Genomic DNA, 17,905 nt, shown 5'->3' on the forward strand with positions numbered 1-17,905 from the left:
TTTGCATCTAGTATCCTAAGTGCATCTTGCACTTTATGTAACTAATATTCAGAAAAAAATCTACTGTGCTATATGAAAATCTGTCTCACTCAGACGGTAATTAGAGAGTGGTGTTAAAGGTCTGATAGGAGAAGATAATGAATCCCCAGTGTAGAGATTATAGGAGGAATTTCAGTATAATGGACCATAAAAAGGTATGAGAAAGATGATAGCACACATCACAGGTTAAGTCAAACATCTGCAGATATGTTTCAGGAATGAGGAATGCCAGCCCTCACGTTTTTTCCTAATGTTTAAAGGCATTTTCTGACCATAATCAAAAAAAAAATAAATAAACATGAGAAAATTTTCTGGTTTTAATTTCACTCCAAACATGCTTTGAGAGAGCTTATCCCAGGGGAGCAGCAGTGTTTAATGTGAATTCTCCATCTCTGCCATATTAATTGATGTCAGTTACCTTGGGAAACAAATTGAAAATTAAAATTAAATAATCTGCTGTGAGATCAAACTACAAGCAACAAATTTATTCGGTGTCTGAATACAACATGGCACTGTGCCACTCAGAAAAATGAAGATGACTTCACATAGCATAGTCATAGCTGCAGAATAACTTAACAGTGCTCAAAATGCTTTGTGCAAACATTTCATCGTATATTTACATCTATACTTGTCTTACAGTCAAAACGCCTTCCTTTATGTTTATTTGTACTAGTTGCTTCTGAATATTTCCTCTGTTAAAACCTTTCTTGAGAGTGTCATGAAATACAGTTCAATTAATCAATCATACATAAAATCCCCTAACAGTAACACAGCCATTTATCATAATTAAGCAATACCAGTTCTCAACAGTAGCTAAAAGTGGTTTATACTCTTAGTTTATGGACATGACACAAAAATTAGAAGCAACATTAAATACTTTTCTCTTATGACAAGCAGAGTACAGTATAATGATATAATGTCACTTTTTTATTTTCAATCATATATCAGTTAGGTGAACATGTTGAGCAATTAAAAAAAGATTAGTTTGTTTTGCAGCACTCAGAAGACACAGTTGACTGAATCTAACTTTCTCCAGTGTGAGAGTGATTGCAGCACTTGCAGATGCTCACTGAGGTGTGGAAGCCATTGCCGCCACAGAAGCAGCTGTTAACTTGTCTTTCCTTTACATAAGGCAAAGGCTTGCTATTCCCATTCAGCTCTAATCTGTGAATCAGCTCTAAATTCCGAATTAGGGATTCAGAAATCACTGCTTTTTGACCCTTGCCAGTCAGTGTGCTTCTGCAGAGAGCAAGACAGTTTAGGACCCATCACCCATTCTATCAGTAGCAGGTCATTGCAGCTTCAGCTGTTGTGCCTATCAGCAAACACAAGCAAAATATCTAAATTTTATAATTTTGTCTTATTAATCTGAAGTGCTGTGTGTAGCAACAGAATCAAAGCCCTAGTGATTGGTCTGTTTCCAAGGACTTAAAGGAGGCTTCCAAAATACTCAGAGAAAATTGTTCAAATCCAGATCAGTATATAAGTTAATATTTTAAGAAGTTAAAGTAAGTATTTAATAGTCTTATTAAATCCTGCACAAATAAGTAAGCTTTCTTTGGCTGCTTCCTTTATTGTTAACTTGACCATGTTCAGGGTGCACTCACCTTCAAAGCATTACTTTGTTTGGGTATTGCTCCTTAGCACAAGATGTAAGTAACTGAAGGAGGTAGGTAAATCTTACAAATTTTTAAGTGGTAGTGAGTCATACCTAATAGAAAACTGCCATTTAAGGTCATCGTGAGACACACATTTCTGCTGCTTTAAAATATTAGCATTTGTGTAATAACACAAAACACTGTACCTTAATATTGAAACCAGTGTTCTTGAAGACAGGGCAAAACCCGAGTTTTAAAGTATCATTGAATTTCTTATACTGATTTTGTGACTGACTCATTTCCCTGTAATGATCTGAACAAATCCTTAGATCCAACTATACCCCTGAGAGAAGCCCAGACTCCAGATGTGAAAGCTATATTGCAGCCACATCTCTGGTTTCAATTAAAGGCACAAGAGGAACCTTAATTACTACACCCATGTTTTGGCATGTAGCTAAAGGAAGGACTGATTCCCAAATGTTGCTGATAAAATACATATTTGCCATTTTAAGTATCACATTAAGTACTTTGGTAGGGTAAATATTTTCCTATGCTGGAACCAAATAACAGGGAGGCATGCTGAGAAGACAGCGTGGGAAAAATATTCTCTTCCTGTGAGTCAAAACCTATCTGCGAAAACACTCCATAGCAAGCCCAGCAGGAGCCTCACAGCACCTGATCCTCTGCTTCCCCTGTCACACTCTTAGGCAGAAGTAGCAGTCCTTGGCTGTGGCACATCTGTGCACCCTCACCCTTGGTCCAAAGCATGGACCAAAGCATCACCATCAGCTAAGCAGCTTCCTCAGATGGAGATACTACCCCTGAAAACCCCGGACTCCTCATGCTGTGGGAGCTGTTGAGCCCGACTGCTCGTGGCCATTTTTCCCGAGGCAGAGCTACAGATACTTCACAAACACTAGAAACAAGCTGCTGTATGTAACCACAACGCACTATTTAATTTTTGTATTTGGTTTTGGATTTTTTTTGAGAAATCCTGATATTGAACTGACATAACTGACGAGATTTCGAGTGATCCAGGTGCCCAGGTAAGGAAGAAAAGGAAGGTAATTGAAACAGAGGAAGTGCTGCAGTGAGGACAATCAAAACCAAAACCAATCTAAAGCACCTGGAAATTACTCTTATACTTTAAAGGAATATATTTCTAAATATAGGATTAATCTGCATTTTCAGTCTCTGAAAGTAAAATACTTCCACAAAAATTGTAAGAGAAAAGCTAAGTAAAAGCAGTTTATGTCTTCAAAACTTTTTCTTTCCAAGAATTAAAACTCGTCCTGAGGACATGCAGTGTTCTTGACAGGCAGCAGGAGTTAAATGTAAAGATCAAAGTCTTGCCGATAGCCAACGGAATCTAAATCACAATCTACAAAAGGAGAAGCACTGTGGGTCTAGAATATGAAGTAATAGTTAGTAGTTGTGCTTACTGATTCCTTCCAACTACTTACTCTTACAGCTCGATTTCTCAAACTTAAAAATGCATAGAATTTTACTCATTTAACTGGACCTTTACCTTCAAATGTCTGCAAAATCTGATTTTTATTTATTTCATAGATCAAAAAATGCTTTTTAGGAGCAAATAAAATACAAAATAATTGTAATTATTTTGTGATAAAAATAAACGGAGCTCCTGCAAGTGCTGCAAAAAGATAACTTTTTATCTCATACCATTAGTGAAATCTTAAGCTAGTATTCATGCATCTTCTGTAATAAATTAAACAATTAACTGCTTAAAAATTCCAAATTTCTAATGCATGAAGAAACTTCTCACTTGAGAATCGTGGTCTGGATTAACTGTGAAGCATCTTTAGAGATGACAGAAAAATTCTCCTACTTCTTCAAAGACGCATATGCACGTACTGATCTAACTGACGTTGATGTGGGTAACTGTTTACACAACTGACACTTAGGTTTGCATAAACATCAATATTGTTATTATTTTCCCAAATACGTTGGAGCATTGTAGAGCAATATAAAACATTGACTGCAGTGTCTAATGACAGTGCATATGGTTAAATATTCCCTTTGTGTTCACAGCTTTAAATTATAATGAACAGCAAGTTTTATAAATAAAAGTACTAGTAGTATTATAAATAAAAGTACTAAAAGTTTCCCTGAACTCTATAGATCTTAGAGAAGTGTCTGAAAACTAGGTCTGTAGAAAGTAAAGTGTTTCATTAGCAGAATTCAATTGCAGAGTTTTCTGACTGGGTATTTGCCACCTGTCACTTCTGTTTACAATGTCTACAAAATCATTTTCACACTGAAAATCGCTGACAACTACCTTTCATATTTATTCATAGTTCGGCACTCATGCCAACTCCCATTGAAGTCAGCAGCATGTTTCTGGATATAGCAGGAATAGGATTAAAACTAACAGGTCTGTGACTGCTGTCACTAAAATACTGATTTGCATGTTTTCTTATTTCTGAACCAAAATATGACCTTGGCTTTTTTGATTTTGCTAGATGTGCAGATGTGATGGCAATCACAGAACTGAGGTCGTTTGAGATTCTAGAAAGGTTAAAAACTATACATGGGAAGGCAATAATAGGAACTTGTAATTAGTGAAAATGGTTCATTTTCCTGCAGCAGCGAGGTCATGTCCTCGTAACTTTTCTGAAAAATATATTGATTGAAGATCTGCATTCAACCAGAATAGATGGCTGAAAGGAGTGTTTTCACAGCCATCATGCAGCTACTGATTCTGCTTTAGGTAGATCCCATGGCAAAAAAAAAAAAAAAAAAAGCAGCTCTGAAGAAGTAGAGAAATCAGCTACTTTCCCAATTGTTCTCTTCCATGGTATTTGCAGAGCAGGACTAGAAGGCACCTTCCTTTTTGATTAAATGCCTACAGATGGTTTCTGCTACAAAACAGGTTTAAAATTAATTGAAATTGCTGATTTAGCCATGTGCACTGTAAATTAGTACCTTCCTTTTTTATTTTACTGATTGGCCTGTCATTTTCCACACAATGGTACAGGCAGATACAGTTATTCATAGCCCACCTCTTTAAAAAATCTGCTCTTCTAAAAAAGATATTTCCAGTAGAAGTAACTACAGCAGCACATAACTCAGATATCATTTTCACACTGAGGTCTCTACCAGCATAATTAACATGCATTCTTTAACTGTCTCACTGTATTATATCTCTTACCAGTATTTTCCAGTAAAAGTTAACGGCAGTAGCTTAATGGTGGCACATACCAAACCCTATCCCATATCAATCTCTCAAAATTCTTTTAGCTGTTTAGTCTTCTTTTCAAGGTGGAATTGCAGAAAACACCTTAACATCTGCACCCGAAGATGTAAACACGGGCAAAAGTGACCTTCAAGCCCAGAACTTTGGAGGGCCTCCAAGGACTCCATGTGATGAGAGGAGGATGAAGATGATGAAAGAGGGGTTCCAAACTCCCTCAGACTCAATTCTCGAAGGGGTGTGCCAAAGAGCGGAATGGGGCAGAACCGGGGGGTGGTGGAACGGGGATTGGATGGACATCATTGGGGACTGGATGGACATCATTATAAAATCATAGCACCTGTGTCAGAACACACACGTGGTGGTTTGTATTCCTGTGGCCTGGAGGCTTATTAAAGCTTCTGCTCCCTTATCTTATCTCTTCCTAAACTGGCCTGGAGTCTTTTTTTCTCCTTGGTCTTTTAGGCAACAGTTTGTTGCCTAAAGATTTGAGTGCACAAAAGCAGTGGATCTTAGCTTTGAAAAGCACAGTTTCAAATGTTATCAGCACATCCTGTGAGATTGAATGCTCTAGAAATACATTACAATACCAATTTGAGTTTATTGTTTAGTTTCCTACTAATTCTCTTCTGGAAAATATAGCAGATATGCATTTAAAGCAGAGAAAGCTAGGTGAATATGTGAATTTATATTGACTTTAAAAACGCGGGCTTCTTTTTTCACTAAAATGATGAAGCAAAGTAAAGATGAGAGATTTTATGAAATACTGAGCTTACACATGTGGTATTAAGAGAAATTAATCTTGTTAATTAATCACAACAAATACACACTTAATAACTAACATTAGCCCGCTATTGGTGTATACCACTTGTGTAACAAAACGAAAAATTAAATAAATCAAGAGGCAGATTTTGGCTTCCTGTCAAATGTTCAATCTGTGATGCTTGTTATTGTCTCCAGTGCAATTGCTGAAGTTATCACAGCTACTGATCTTTCAAATCCTTCCGTTACATTCATTCTACTCTTCTTTTAAGCATTTGAAAGAAATCAAATTGCACAGAGTGTTTCTCGGATTACTTTTGCAGAGGAAAAGTCAGCACATGCAAATGACAGCAGGAGGGAGAAGGAGTGCAAAATTAACTCAGAGGTTACTGCCATGTTCACCACTTATTCTGTAATAACTTTCCCTTAGCCTTGGTGGCAGTTTTATATAAAGAGCGAGGTGAAAATGTGGCCCTGTGGAAAAGTAAGCTGAAAATATTTATGGGAGATTCAGCTTTGACATATCTATCTAAAACCAAAAGGAATGTATTGGACAGACTATAGCAGGTTATTCAGATCTAGAAATGTGAGATCCTTTATAAAGAAACTTCTTAAGTCATTGTTGAAATGTAGCTTCTTGTTTTAATAGCATATGCAGTGAAAATCAGAGGATCTTTGAGGTATCGATTATGACACAAAGGAAAATAAATGGCAGGTAATGCTACTTTACCAAACCTTCAGTAGTGCTAAACAACAAAGAAAAGATACATCCTTATAGCTAAAAAATATCAAATAGTCGAAACCTTGGTCAGCGCTGCTCCCCCAGTTATAACAGATTCATTTAGAAAGATTTAGGATGTTTCAAACCATACATTATACTGATTCAAGTGCATTAGCTGTTGAATTGCAGTTTCTCGTAACAATATCAAAGCTGAATATTCAAATCCCACAAAAATAAAAATAATGTCATCCAGCTTCTTTGAAACTCTAGTATCTGTTTCAGTTCTGGATATTTTTGTGCCAGAGTGCCAGGCACAGACTGCCACAGAAACAGATCCCTGGCTTGAAATTCATGTAAATTCCACTGAAATTCACTGATTTCTGTGGCAGGTGTTTCAGATAAACAGAAATTAAACGGATTAAGAGATATGGAGAAAGGGAAATCCAAGAACAGGTTAATAAAAAATGGTGCAGAAACCGATCAGATATACCAATCACTAGCCTCTAATCTGAGGTACAAATTCAGGGTTTAAATATTGAGATAAAGTAAATGTATTTTAACCATAAGCGTTCCTCTGCTACTCTTCTCACAAATTCACTTTTTGCACAAGGCCCTTGGGTCTTTCTCTCATTGGGTAAATACAGATAATTTTTCCATAAAATAAGTTAGATGATTTTGCCACAGGACTTGGTTTTTTCAAAAGACTGGAATCATATTAGAAACTCCTACAAAAAAATATGCTTGTGATTTGAACTAACGTGCTTCTGTGCTACTGAACCTGAACTTTGTGCATTGTTTGAACCATGGGGTAATCTTTCTGCAGTTATTCTAGGCAGGGTACCTAGAATTATCCACGATTCTTCATCTTAAAACCTGTATAACTGCATTGGTTGCAACAATATTATCACAGGATTCTTACCAAAGTCTGAAAGATCAAAGCTTTGCTCCATTTCTCAGACGGCATAGATTTTCTTTTTTTTTCTAATTTATTTTGCAATATCTGTTGTTCTTTATTAAGTGAGAGATAAAAAGGAGAGAAGGGAGATACAGACAGGATAAAGGAGCAAGGATGAAAAAACAACAAAGTAGAGAAGGAAGCCTATAGAAAGTCATGAGGATTAAAAAATACATAAGAAATAAGGAAATTGTGGGCAATAGAACAAAACTATTTGTAATGGGCAGTTCCTTACTGATAAATTTCTTTTCCTCTACTACAAATCCACTAAAGATTGGTAGGTGCTTATGCAAATAATTTTTTTGTAATCGTTATTATAGTCTATAGAACATGCTTAAATGATAATTTCAAGGAGCTTTCCAGCATCATGTTAGATTTTAGGGGAACTTTTTTGTGGCTGTGTTTTTTGGGTTTCAACCAACTCTGTTGATTATATATTACTCTTTAAGAAAGGATACATGTTTATCACCCTGATTTGGCTGTCAAGATCCAATTTCTAGTTTCAGTGGTTTGCCTCACTAGCATCTCTTAGGAGGCTGGGAATGACATATCTTGTTTTATTCCATTGTGTTAATAAAGAACTAAAAACTTCCCAAACATGGACATTTCCTATATTATTTTCTAGAATTTTGTTTAAAGTGGTGTCAATTTGTAACTTAAAGGCCAGATGCCCATTGCTCCTGATTTAAGATTTCAAAGTTTTACATCTTCTTTTTAAAATATATTTCACTTTTCCTTTATAATATGTCTATAAGGAAAGTCTCTTCCCTCTCCATCAGGCCTTCTAAAACACCAGCCAGTGCTGCACATGTATCTGAGATCCCAGGATGGAAGAACTAGTTACCTGGCTTCCTTGAAGGCCCTGACCTGCATTCCAGTGAGGCAGCATGGAAGTGCACTAGTGTCAGCAATCACCATTAACCACAAGCCAGACCTTCCTCCCACTGTGCCACCACAGACATAAGGAACTGTAAGGGCACACAGTTCAAGGTGTGACAATTTATGCTTCGGTGCTGGGAGGCTTTGGGCTTCAGTCCTCAGGCAAAATGAGCAGAGAATACAGCTTGAGAGTCTCGCTCTGGAGGACAGAGCTCCAAATGGGAATGACAGCTAAACAGAAGTAGCAATGGGGTCATCTGGGGTCATTTACTTTGTTAAGAATCCAAACTAAAGTCAAATGTATTTGATAAACTTCTTTGTCTCAACACTTCAGCCACCCAGATGCCATAACACTCACTTTTAGTGTAGAGGCTGCCCCACACCAAAGGTCCTTCAAGTGCTATTTCCCACCAAAGTCAAAGAACAACCACTCTGCATGTGCTGTTTTCTAAATCTGTAAAATGGAAATCCACCACTGAACACTTGTTTTTTTCATTATATTAAGAAACCACGTTCATTTAAAAAACGGAGCAGATAACAGGTTGTCTCCAACTTTCTGTGTTGCATACTGGTGCATCTATACTCAGGGAGTACTTCAAATAGGTTTTGAATGTTATTTAAATATTACCCTGAAAAGATATGCTCCTTTGACTGGAAAGATTTTTTGTTGTCTGGGCCCTTAAAAAAAGAAATCATGTAACAAATAATAGGTTCCACATCTGTGCTTGTTTATGTGCACAGAAAGAGGATCTACATAGCAAGTTTCCCCTTCTTCTAGGGGGTAAAAGATGAGAAACCACATGTATAGCTGGGGCAGAGGGAAGGAATGAGATGCATGAGTTCCTAGAGGATATAAACCAGAGACCTAAGTTTAAGGATAACAAAAGGTAGTATCTCCTTCATGAAGAATTTCCTGCCAAGATGAAGACAATATTTTTAAGCATTTTGGCATTCTAGAGCATTCATAAGCACCATGAATCTTGCTAAGTGTGCACTCTCAGCAGGTAAAAACAAACAGAGGAAAATGACTGCTGCACTGTGTATGTCTTCCTTTACATGGGGTCAGAAACATTTGACATTTCTGCTTACAGTCTAGGTGCTGTGGAAAATACAAAACATTTGTTTTAAGTACTTGTACCTGGCAAGTTCTAACAAGACACAAGCACTAACTTTACAAGTATCTTATGACAATGGAGAAATTAAGTTATCACAGTATCACAAGTGTCTTTGCAGCATAGTCATGTTGTAAACCTTTGCTCTGGGTTTTCAACTCTGTTTATAACGGGCATCTAAATCCCACACTGCCCATACTATATTAAACTGACATTAGGATTGCATTCCTAAGTAATGCAGCTTCTTTGCTAAAAGACAGAGTACCAAACCTAAGTTTAGCGTTAAAGATCTGAATGCATTTATTAATATTATACTTAAGATTGTTAGTGTTTTCCATTATTGTAGTGTGTAACAGTTGGGAAAGAAAACAGTGAGTCTTTTTTTTATATAAAACATATAACTGCCTTTTTTGGCATATTTATTCCAGCATTAGATAGATCAGCCATTTATAATACAGTAAATTACAGCAGTGGCAATAAAATCCAACTATTTTTTTTAAATACATCATCCCCATTAGATGCGTTTCTGCCACTACTACTCTCGTTGCAGTTTCTTATTTTATTTTTAACCTATTCTAATTTAGTGCTAACAAAATTCTGCCCACAATATGGGCAGGGATAGATGCTCTGTTTTAGCTTTTGCTATGGGTAAATCACAATTCTGTATTCCATCAGTATTCCTTGTTCTTCATCGCTTCAAAGCCTATTTGAAAAGATACCTTTACCTTTTAATTCCCCTCTATTTATCATTTAAACCCATTTTTGCTTAGAATTTAGTAGTACTTAGAACTGCAAATAATTTTCAAAGAGAAACTCGAAGGAAAATATAATGAAATGACATTTCCTATATTAAGCAACTGTTAAAAACACTTTTTACTTGTATTTGCTAGTGCACCTCTCTAATCTAACAGAATAGTCACTGTCGTGATGTCCACCTCTATCTCATGCATGGTATAGCTGCACACTTTGAACTTTGCCTGGCCTTGCCTCTGTGGGTTCTAAAATTTACTACTGTTCTGGTCAATTACTTTTTCCACAGATTATTGCTATCGTGCTGTATCTCCCACAGATCTGGAGCATGTGACATGCAGAGTAAGTGTGGAGCTGATCGAAGTTGATACTAGTCTTCAGATCAGCTGCAGATTTTCAGTGTCATACTACAAACGTTGTGAGCCTGTTAAAATGTTTTGCACGCCATGCCTAACTCGCCATTGGAAGACTGGCCTCCTCTGTGCTGTTTCGTTGACACAACACAACCAAATGTTTTTGTCTGCAGAAGGAAATATTTCATTACCTTTTAACATTCAAGAAAGTCACCATTCAGTCAGTGGGATCAATACTTGGTCAACAAGTGAAAATCCCTACAGAGGATTACACTCAAATACTGGTATTTAACCTTTTGTCTGGTGAGTTCATCCCTGGGCAGGTTGCTTAGCAGAGAAATTGTGCCACTGTTATCTTGCATTCTTGCTCTTTCTCTGTTGCTGTTGTTAGGTCTGTTACTTGCTTATTTTAACCCAGAAGGCTCAAATTAATATCAGGGCCATACAGGAATATACACCAAAAGACGATGTCTGACCTGAAGGGTTTGCCCTCTGACTGGCTAAGACAGAAAAAGCGAGATATGAAAGGAGGCATAATGATGTCTCTTTTATAGGTGGGGAAATAAGGCATCTGAAGATCACAAAAGAAGGACTGCAGCTGAGCTAAGAAGTGCATCCAGACCTCATAACACAAGTTATGAGATTGCACAAGTTTTTTGGCCAGTTAGTAGATCTGAGTGATTTATAAAAATCAGGTCAAATCTTATAAAAATTTGCAGCCAGATTTTAAGACTAAAGATGGGATCAAAACACTTGCACACAAGTAAAATTCAAATAGATTTTACAGATAGAATTCATAAAAGGGTGCAGGTGCTATATATAAAAGCAGAACAAGGAAGGTGACCTCACCCTAAATCTTCATGGCTAACACACAGCAGGTTTAATGTCACTCTCTCATTTCTGAAGGTTCATAATTGTTCAAAGGAAAGGCATTTCCCCTTGGTTGGTTTTATTAATATCATGCAACCTGTTTGGGAACCTTTAACTGCATCAAAATAAGCATTTAATTAATTTGAGCATTTAATTTAATTTCCTGAAGTTTTTGAGAAAAAAAATCAGCTCCCCATTGACCAAAAGCCTTGCTAAGTTACTTAAGCCACAAGACTATTCTTCCCTTCATACCATTCCTCCCATGTAGAAATTCTAAAATCCTACCTCTATGCCTTGTGATTTCTGTGGACTAATGGCTCTATTCTCACCAAAATTTCAACAGTTTAATCAGTCCACCAAATATTTTTCTCATCATAAAGGCAAGTGGTTTTGCATTCTCAGCTTGCCAGTGCAAAGAGACAACTATGAAGACAATTTTGGCAAAAAGAAAAAAAAAATTAAATTTAAAGTCAGATGGATGCATGTTTTCTCCAAAGACATGGAAATTTTGCCATTTTTAGCAGTTCTATTTAAAACAGGAACTGCAATGGGTATTTTAGGCTCCAGGGTGCCTGCAGTCAGGGCTAGGGAGGGACACAGCTATTAATGTAAGCAGACGCCCCCCCCTATTAACCAGAAGACACCACCTGAGTATATTGTCTTGTGTTTTCAAAACAGAAATAATTATGAGCTAATGCAAAATCCCAATTTTTTCAAGTAACAAACTAGAAATCTTGCTGAGGTGTTCCTCTGTTGTATTCAGGCTTTTACTAGTGCTCTTTCACGCGTGAAGAGTTTCTGTATTTGCCGAGGAGGGAAATTGGCTTTCCCTGAAAAACTTTTGTCAGTCTCCATCTGTATCAAGTGCCAAGTGAAATGCAAGGTTAAAATGAAATTAAACACACGTTTACCTTGGTCAGCATTAGAAAGGCAGTCCTCACTACACAACAATATATTTTAGAGAAACCTTTTTCTGGGGTTTCAAAAATATCTGTGCTATTATTCATTAAAAGTAGAGAGTTTAGCAGCAACTACTGTATGTGGCATCACAGAAACCTAAGTGTAACTGCACTCTCTGGAATCAATAACATTCTAGAATTACACCAAGAGGATCCTAACAAAATATATTTTCCCCAAAAGCATGAAACAAATTTTGTTCTGAATACCTCAGAATGAGGCTAAAGAAAATATTCACTTCATAAATGTATGTTTCTTTCAATTTCCATTTGTGGAGGGGAAAATGATTGAAGAATTTCAGCACATTGCCTTCTAGCAAGAAATTTTTACTTTATTCACACTGAAGCAATTGGATAACTTGCATGGGATATTCCCTGAGACTCTCTAACACAAATAGCTTTCTAAGGGCTAGATTCCACAATGCTTGATAGCATTTTTGGAAGTGGTTCCAGTCTCCTCCACGATGATGCACACCATCCTGTTTCTAGATTGCAACCACACAATTAAAGCTCTCTTCCTGAGCCACTGCATGGCTGACCTATTTTCTATATGGACTTAGCTGAAACAATCAATGGGCATAGCCATGCGTAAAGTGCAAGGCATAGCCAAACTGTCCCAAGGGAGGGTTTTAGACAGCTCTGTGCAAGTCTCCAGGCGTTTTTCCCCTTTCCTTAGGGCAGAGAAAAAGCAGCCTTGTCACTCAAGCAAGGACAGTACAGCATTCTGTTCACATTCAGGTAGATACATATACACAGGAGGTACAGACAGGGGGTCTCATGAAAGAAATACCCTCCCAGAAATAACACATAAGGTCACAGCTTGGTTGTCATCTAGGCTTAGTGTTCTGCCTGTAAGAAATTAGCCTACTGCTGCTGACTTGCACGAGAAGGGGGCTCGTTTGAGTACTTCTACTAGCAGGGCACCATCCTCTTGCAACAGCTGCTTCTAGTGTGAATATGCAAGAAGAAAATCAATTCACAAATTGACTTTAAGTAATACAAAGGAACTAATTTAAAGAGTCAGAGCAGTAAAATCAAGAATAATGGCTACCACAATACTGCCAAGTTCAAGCAGCAGTGAGGGTCTGAACCGTGGAAGTGGGCATTTGAACCAAATGAGAATGTCAGTTAAAATACATCACAATTAAATCTGAAAGCAGTAATACTCTTAGCAAGGGCATGATTCCACTTAACAAAACTACCATGTATTAGGAAATATGAATGAAAACTAAGTGGAAGTGAATATCCCAAAATACTGTGCTCTGGTAGGGTAAGATTTGCTTTAAGACTGTGGAAGCCCTAAAGCTCATATATGTGCTTGGGTTCTGAATCAATGAACAGGACATGATGAGGACTCTCTGTGGTGACGTAAAATTAATCCCTAGAGAACATATTTGCTCTGACTTAGGTCATGAAGCAGCAGAACAACTGAGAGCAGAGAAACCTGCATTCCTATGAAAAGGGAGTGGATGTCAGCTTGCTCCAGACTCCACATCTCCAAAAATAAGTAATTATCCTGTGTGGTAAGATACAGGCTATAAACGAGGAGCCAAAATGACATGGAAACACTAGCATTGACCTAGGACTGGTTATCACCTGAGTAGGACAACCAAAAAAGTGGAAGAACAGTATACTACTAAAGGAGCAGCAATCAATAACTATGTTACAAAAGGCTTCATTAGAGACATTTATATGGTCTTTTCAATTGTATTATAGCAGGTGAATTTATAAGCAAAAACCTTATAAAAATTTGCTGTTTCTAGCAAATTTTGCTGCCTTTATTACAAAAAGTGTATTTGTTGTTTATGCCGTAGCTAGAAGCCCTAGTCAATTGAAGCATGTGCTTAAATCCTATTGTAATTTTAATATTAAATAGATACTAACATTCTGCCCTGAGCAGTAATGCTTTCTTGAAAAAAGACCTATGCCCTGAACTGATGTAAAAAAATCCCAGCTGTTTCGTGATAAACTTGAATCTCTACTCGTCGTACAACTATTCATGAGAGACATGCTGAATATACATCATATATATTACAACCATATCCCAGATGCTGAAAACATGCTAAAAAGAATACTCAAAGTAATGCCAAATGTGAGATCTGGCCTAATTTAAATTTCAAATGCTAAAAATTTTAATTGCAATGCTAAACATCTACATAAATGCAGTAAATTTTAATAAACACATAGACAGTAAAGATCTTCAGAAAGTAAATAGTAAAAAATGTGCAAGGAATTCCAACAAAGAAACCCTAATGGCAGCTCTCCAATGGCTCAAATTTCATATGCTAATAAAATGTGCAAACTGAGATGTAATGATTTCTAAACATTACAATAAAATTCCTTAAAGCACGTCCTGTAGTTTCCAATAAATATTTTAAAATATTTCTTTTTACCTGTACTGAACTTTTCTTAAATGAGTGAGTTTTATGAAAAAAAAATGAAACTTCTTGCTTGTCTACAAAGTAGATACAGAATACAGCCAATACCTTCTAATACATATGTCCTTGTGGATAATTTAGAATGTTGCATCTGCTCCCTTAGTTAACTGAGGTGCTTGATTTTGAGTTTCTGGGGTTTTTTTAAGTTAAGATACAATTTATAACATCTTTTGTTGAACAACTCATTTCGGTTAAAAGGAAAACAACTGCATTTGCTAAAATCTCTACCTTGGCTTTTTGGATTTCTTATTTTGAGTCTCGGTATTTTCTTTTGAGAATTTCAAACAGATGGCATTCATATTCATAGTAGCTGTGATACTTTATCTTTTATGGCATGACAAAATGAGGTTTTGACTGCTACTGATATTTGGCATATTAGATTTTATTATCGACTCTTACTTATGCTTTGATTTCACTGTGGGATCTGTTTTGAAACAGACTGTCATAGAAGGCTAAAGACAGATTTTTTAAAGAAAGCATTAATCAGTATAAGAGAAATATATATGACTTTAGTCCTTACTTTTATGGACACTAACTTTGACTTCTCATTTTTAATGGTTCATTAAAAACTTGAATAATTTGAGTACTCAGCAAGTGAACAAGTGGGAGAAGGGATGGTGAGACATTTTATTGATGTCAAAAAAGGGTAAAAAAACCCCACTGTAGAACTAACTTCCTTACCTTCTCCTCTGATGTTCACCTCACGGTCTTGCACTGTCATAACTCAAAATAGCTGCACGCTACATAATTCCACAGGAAAAAAAATGCAATCAGAAATCTCTATGTGCTTCCCTTCTTTCTCCTTCCATACTTTTCCTCCCTGCTTTAGAGCAGCATGATTTCAGCAAATTTATTTCTCTTTTGAGAATGAGGAGCATAAAGTTTTTGTATCACGGCTACAGTATTCCTCATTTAAGGTTCTTGCTACTGGTAAAACAAAGAGAACAGTCATCAGAGCTGCAGAATGTATGGCCATATGTAGCACCCCAGAGCAACACAGTCCAAGCAAGAAACTTCTCTACAATTAAGAGAACATTTGTAACACATTCACACACATTCTCCAGTCGTTTAACTTGCTTATTTTCTCTGATTAATTGTGTAAAATAGTCTGTTACTGGAATCTCTTCCCAGCACAGGCTGTCACCACCTTTTGTTCCTGACCCTAGAAAAGCAGTAGACCCATTTATATGATTTAAAGTGTATGATTCCTTGTGACTACTTTCTGTAGTTTGGAAACAAATCATCTTAATTCTAACTATAAGAAAAGGGAGTGGCACCCTTGGGAGTTTTGTCTTAGAAAAAACCCTAAGATTAGACCATTTCCAAATAAGTATAACACTTTGTTCTATTCATAGAAATATAATTAAACTCTTACACTTGTTATGAAAAATTCCTCTGTTACATTTTTCTGTAGCTCTGTATTCCGAGACTTCATAATGGAAAATCTGAGTGAATAAAATTTCCTTTTTCCTACTAGTATTCCAACTAGCAAATGTCTTACCATTTCTTTTTAGGCCAACCCACATGCAGCACAGTGTAACCTGTAGTCCAGTGAAAGTGAGTAGCCCAAATACAGCATTACAGAAACACTGCATCCTTGCTTAGGACTTTTCCTTGTTAATTCATCCTTCAAATTTTGAAAGCCATCTTACTACATCCACAGAATAAGTAGCCAGCTCTGAAAACAGAGCCATTTTAGAAGCAGCATTAGATCAAGCTTGAGAGAGGACATAAGATGTATAAAAGCACTCCTTTACACATGAGACAAAAACTTTTCAAGTGTCTAATGATTATAGATAGTGATGATTTTATAAAGGGACTACTAGGCCTAGGCTAGTAATGGTCGCTGAACTTTAGCCACAGAAACAACCCTACTCACTCAGAAAAAGAATTACGAGCCTAAAATTTTGAAAAATAGAAATAACAGGGGAGCTAAGAGACTTGAGTGAAAAACTGTTAATCATAATGAATGCAACACAGTTTGGGGGTTCATTTATTCTTCCTAGGGAAAAAAAAATTGGAATAGCAAATGCAAAAATGAAGTTATTGTTAGAACATCAGGTATGTGATGAAATACCAGGTTTGTGTCTAATTCGTGAGCTCCAATCATATGAATTACTCTGAAAACCAGACAAGAAACCTTACCTAAGCTTAACGCAGTAACACCAGCCTGAATGGGTTCAATTAGCTTGACGGGCATCAGTAGTTCGCGAATTCTTAGAAAGCCTCACAAAGCACAAAGGCTGCCGGGGTACCCCTCGTGGCCGGAGCCTTCACCGAGCTCCTCGGGCGCTTCCAGCCCCTAATCCACGCGGATTTCGCCTACAACCATATTTGGCTCGGGGTACGGTGCAAGCGGGGCTCGGGATGGGGAGGGGAGAGGGGCTTCCCGCCAGCCCCCGCCCGATCCCGGGGCTCAGACTCGACCACGGCCGGGGGAGAGACCCAGACCCAGACCCAGCTCCAGATCCAGACCCAGCCCCGGCCCCGAGAGCCCCGCGGGCACGGGGGCGCCCCGTCCCAGCGCTGTCCAGGGTCCCCGCCGCCCCGCTCCGCCGCGCTCCGCGCCCCGGGCGAGGCTCCCTCACTCTCTCCCTCACTCACTCACCATGTCGCGGGGGTGCCGCGGCCACGCAAACCCCACCGAGGGGCTCTGGGCAGGCGCCGCTGCCGCTCCCCGGCGCCGCCAAGGTGTATTTGGGGAGCGGGCGCGGCGGCGGAGGGGCCCGGCGGGAGGGGCCTCCCCGCGGGCCCAATCAGGGCGGCGGCGGGGCGGGGGCGGCGGCCGGGGGGCGGTGCGATGGCCCCGGGCCGGGTTGGGCAGGGCCGGGGGAGCCGCGCCCGCCCCGCCGAGCGCCGCCGCAGCGCTGCCCGGAGGTGCGGGGCTCCCGCGGGGCTGCGGTCACGGCACCGACGCCCCCGGGGTGTCCCGGGAGTGCCCCGCCGTCGTGCGGCACCGCGCGGGTTTAGATGTCGAGAAATGTCATTTTGCGCAGAGTCGGGAGCTTTAGTCAGCGGCTTCCGCACGAGTAGGAACCAGTGTCACCAGGGTGGCAAGGCGCTGTGGTTACTGATGTCTTTTCCACTCCACATACTCCTCAGTCTGAGGACCGTGTGCTGCCATATTTGCTTTATTTGCACTCTCTCTGCCGCGGCTTGAATTTACTTGTTGCCAATGGTATTCTGTGCAATCTCACGGAATATATATATATATATTTACTGTAGCCTTGGGGTGCAGCTGTTAAAACCAATGGCTAA

The 17,905-nt window shown here is 38.6% G+C and overlaps 1 protein-coding gene across 1 annotated transcript in view; it reads right to left on the minus strand.

Moving 5' to 3' along the window:
* GUCY1A1 (guanylate cyclase 1 soluble subunit alpha 1) overlaps positions 1 to 17,401 on the minus strand; it is a 34,823-nt gene extending 17,422 nt beyond the window's left edge. The window contains exon 1 of the mRNA XM_032686386.1: positions 17,256 to 17,401. The gene's annotated coding sequence lies outside the window, so the exon portion shown is untranslated. The remainder of the gene's footprint in view (positions 1 to 17,255) is intronic.
* Between the last annotated feature and the right edge of the window lie 504 nt (positions 17,402 to 17,905).

Source organism: Chiroxiphia lanceolata, chromosome 4 (genome assembly GCF_009829145.1).
Source record: "Chiroxiphia lanceolata isolate bChiLan1 chromosome 4, bChiLan1.pri, whole genome shotgun sequence".
NCBI lineage: Eukaryota > Metazoa > Chordata > Aves > Passeriformes > Pipridae > Chiroxiphia > Chiroxiphia lanceolata.